This window comes from Bidens hawaiensis, unplaced genomic scaffold (genome assembly GCF_021521415.1).
Source record: "Bidens hawaiensis isolate Kalapana, Puna unplaced genomic scaffold, B.hawaiensis_p1.1 tig00008634_1, whole genome shotgun sequence".
Lineage (NCBI taxonomy): Eukaryota > Viridiplantae > Streptophyta > Magnoliopsida > Asterales > Asteraceae > Bidens > Bidens hawaiensis.
The window spans coordinates 182,952-187,503 of record NW_027491623.1 but is presented as its reverse complement, the minus strand read 5'-3'; the positions used below and the strand labels follow the sequence as shown (position 1 = coordinate 187,503).

At 33.3% G+C, this 4,552-nt stretch overlaps 1 long non-coding RNA gene across 2 annotated transcripts; it reads left to right on the top strand.

Annotated features, from left to right (window-relative positions):
- The first annotated feature begins 990 nt into the window (after positions 1 to 990).
- Positions 991 to 3,784, top strand: LOC143529649 (uncharacterized). 2 transcript variants are annotated; one of them, XR_013134705.1, is made up of 5 exons: positions 991 to 1,182; positions 2,112 to 2,187; positions 2,257 to 2,357; positions 2,931 to 3,654; positions 3,731 to 3,784. It is a non-coding gene; the product is annotated as an uncharacterized LOC143529649 (long non-coding RNA). The 2 variants fall into 2 exon arrangements; XR_013134704.1 differs by having other exon boundaries at positions 2,931 to 3,771.
- Positions 3,785 to 4,552: the final 768 nt, after the last annotated feature.

The following is a 4,552-nucleotide window of genomic DNA, read 5'->3' as shown; positions in this document are numbered from 1 at the left end:
AATTCTAAAAGAACTCCACTTCAAAATCTCATAAAACATAACTCTTATTTAAGCTGGAAGCCCTATAAATCTGGAGGCCTAAAGCCATTGCCTCATTTAGCTTACCCAAGAGACGACTCTGGTTGTACCTCGAAGGACCTTTGTGACAATATCAACATATTGTTGAGTAGATTGAACATAAAGAAAATGGATGCGACCAACAATTAATACTTTTTCACATACAAAATGAATGTCTATATCAATGTGCATGTTTTATGTGTGTTAATGCCAAATTAGGTTGGAAGAGATGTAAACCACACTCATATTATTGTTGCTAGTTGAAAACGACGATGCGTTCCAACAGAAGACTTTGTAGCTACACAACAAGCATCTAAGATCCCCATTTGCAACCCCCATACGTGGAGGCAAACCGCGGTTAATTAGTACTAGGCACAAGCTGACTAACTTAAGTTCATAAAGGGCCTTGTTGAGATTAAATGACACACATGTTTGGGCTAATCATCAGGATCAATAAACCCATATGGTTGGCATGTGTGCAATATACAATTGCATCTAGTTGGCCATGCAAGAGTGCATTTTTGACATCTATACAGTTGGTGAATGTTCATGAACAGTTGACAAGAACACCGGGAATAGTACGAGCAGTACATAACGGATTTAATTACATGACTAGCCTTAATGTTTTATCGTAGTACGTTAAGGCTATATATATTATTGAGATCGATCATCCATGGACTACGTACCCTGAAAAGACAAGTTTTGAAGGGACCCAATCAAAACATGGTTTTGGATCATATACCAATCAAATGCATGCATCACTACTAGAAAACTGGGCTTTAATGACACGCGAATTATGACGTGCAATAGTGAGTGTCATAAAAACATTGTCATCTTCTATAAAATTTGAAGAAACGATGACAAGTGGTTTTTGTGTGTCATCATTTTAATGTCATAAAAAAGTAAAAAAATATAACCCGGAATACAAGTTGATTGTGTGTCATCTTTTGAGTGTCGTTTTATGTTTTTTTTAAGAACCCCTGCGCGCGATTCTGTTCATAAAATTATGGCTTGAATGCTCCATCTCAATTCCAGAAGGTAACGATTCCAAATTTCTATCAATCAAAACCTATAATTCGCTCCAATCTCCTAATCACGCAATTTCTAATCGCGAGACTTCATGAGGTACGAATCTATATCTGTTCTTCATGCAATCAACGCAATACTGTTGATCGCGAGCTTCTAATCGCCGAATTTCTTGTTAATTATACTTTCCAATTTGTTAATTTCATGTATTTTGTTCACGTCATTGTTTTCATATCGGAGTTCTGCCGCAAATCTGCATTTACGTGTTTGTTATAGAGAGTGGATCACGTTTGCTGATCAAGCTATTGTTTATTACTTTTCTGAAATTGAAGATCGATATGTGACTACGAACGGTTACTGGTTAATTACCATGTTTTTAAGTTTTTGATTTTACTATCGGCGAGGTTATCGGAATCTGTATGTAAATTATGTTAACGAATGAGCGATTGTTTAAAATTAATTGAAATTGAAGATTGATTCGTAAATAAGAACAATTACTGGTTAATCACTCAGTTTCTAGGCTTTTGATTAATCGAAGCTTAATTTTACTCGGTGGTGCTCGGTCGAGATTATCGAAATCTATACCTGTATCTATAAACGCCGATACACATATTAAATACGTACATAAATTAGGTAAGCATGATTTAATACTAATTAGGTTATATTGATTTGACTATTGTATGTGAGGCTATGAGTTCAAACTTCAAAGTTTTGGCCTAATTTCTTTTTTTTACTGATATATTCAATTCAATTCTTCGTTTCATTGTTCAGATGAACCGTAATTGTAAGTTGTAACAGTGTCACCTAGAAGCTGATTGTTAGGGCATTGATTAACAATTCAGTTGTTGTATGATTGAATTATGAGTCTTAATGTTTTGAGGCAATTTACATGTTGTATATTGTGTGTAATCTTTTGACTTATTTCAGGTTTCACTTGTACACGGCTTTTGCTCTACTTGAAGTGTGCATACGGTTCATTGAAAATTTTAAATGGTCAAACTATTGTTTGATATATTGTGTGTTGGCAGTAACCGCGCAGCTGATAGAATATTTGGAATACCGCTTCATGGAACACAGTCGCATTTGTTTGTTAGCTCATTAATGGTTAGTTTAACATATAACCTTATTGATGCAATATGTAAGCCTTTTACATATTTAATAATCAATTTGTAGGGACCTGATGAGATTAAAGAATAATTTTCAGAATTTATGATGGCTCTCGTGTATGCGAGGATTTCATTAGTGGTGTGCAGACATGGTTAAGCAAACAAAAGGTTGGTTTGTGTTCTATATGTATATATTACCTGTTTATTATAGATTTATAAATTTTGTATATATTATATATTTTTTAATTTATTTGATTAATCTAATTTGGGTTAATTTGTTTGTGGTGTTATTAGTTAAGGGTGCTAATACAGGATTTAAGTTACTGATATGTTACATTGCATGCTATAATTGATTCACAACCTTTGACTGTTGTGGTTCTCATTTCGATGTTATTTGATGAACAATTAGTTTAGTTGGAACTGCAGGCCTGGTTCTTGGTGTTGTTGGCCTTGCTCTTCCTGAGATATATACTGAATCTTAGAGTTGTAAACAAACTTGACCTGGTCTCATGAGTCATTTTTCTAAAGCTCAAGCTTGGCTAATTTATTATTTGTTAATCTATATGCATTTTTAGTTATTTTTATATATTTTGATAAAAAACTTTAACCAAGCCTAGCTCATCTCGAGCTTGTGTGAAGTACCATAAACGAGCCAAACGTTGATTGTTCAGTGTGAAACTAACAAACATAACGGCCATTGAAGTTTTATGATACTAACAATCTTTATTCTTTTCCTTGTAGGCAAGAAATTAGGACATAAACAGTTTCTATGACTTCAGTTCCGAAGCCGCTGAAGTTATTACGCCCACGTTATGGAACTCTGAAATGATATTATGAGACAGTACCAGATTCTGGGTTAAAGGTATCTCTTTTTATTTTGTTAAAATAAATTCTCATTTTTCAGTCTTTCTGATCGGCTTTGTTTTCTTTTTTTTTTTATGCAGAAATTGCATGCGGATATGCTATCAGTTTTGGCTTTAACAATGTCTGCAGAGGGCGACCGGGTAAGGGAGTTATGTGCGGATATACTATCAGTTTTGGCATTTTACTTCTTTTTCGGTTATTATGTTTTGTTAATGATGTTTTCTGCATTTTTTATATCAGCGGAGTTTGAAGTATCGATCATTGGGCTCTGAAAGTGATATTGGTTTGTATGATTGTGTCTAGTCCTTTAATTTTATCTTTTGTTCTTCTTTGTTTCTTGTATGCATTCTTATGTACTGTGTATGAACAGTGTTCTGGTGCAGATTGTTTGGTTACTTGAAATTTATTTAGGATATGATTTGACAAAATTTCGTGTCTTTTGTATTTCATTTGTGTTATGATACTTCATTTTATGTTTCTTTGATAGCTCACAGGAGGATCTATCAATAAAAGAGAGAGCAAAATATAATCATATATGTGAAGAAATATCTCAAAACCTTCAATCTGAGAAACAATTACACAATTACTATTACATATTCAGGTCTGTTTTTAATATTTGATCTTTCATTAATCCATGTAGATGGTTCTCTCAAATTATAATCGTTTCTTGTTTGTAGGTTCAAAACCGTGAATTTGTTAGCACATTTATTATTGAGGATTACAGAGATAACTTTATGTTGGAATTACCTATGCCCGAGACACATACTTATACTAATGTGGCTAACTGTGTTTGATCCAAGTCGGGTCATACCCAATAACAAGCTAGACAACACCAAATGTATTCCTTTAGTGATTTGATCATTTAAAAGAATACCGAACACTACGTGTTTAGAAAATTGGTTTTCTAAACAAACACACTTGAGGATTTAAATAAATTATCTGGATAATTTGTTTATGTAAATTAATTATTTAATTGGTTAAATAATTATGTAAATGCATGTACATTTTATAAAACTAAGTTTTATAAAATAAATGGAGATGGTTTTAAAATGGTTAAAACAAAATAACAAAAAAAAAAAAAAGAAAGAAGAAGCCGTCCACCCCATGTGGGTGGAAGGTTTTGGTCCAATCAAGTTCAAAGCTTTCTTTTGGTCCATGTGATGCCTCTTTATTAATCTCCACATCCAAGACATGCAAAAGTGATCTTTCATTTTAGAATTTTCAAGTGTAAAAATCAAGTTCATATTCTCTCTTTTTCTCTCCAAAACCCACGGCTCAAAGTGGGCAGAAAATAGGGAGTTTTGTGAGCTAGTTCAAGTGTTCAAAATCCTAGCAACTAGTTGGTGTTGTTGCTCAAAGCTTGGGGTATCAAAAGCTTGAGGGTTACTCCTTTGCAACCTAGCCATTCAAAGTCATCATCTTCTTCATCCATCTACATCTTCTTATAAGGTATAAGAAGGTACCATTTACATTTTGTAAGCATATTGTTCTTGTAATAT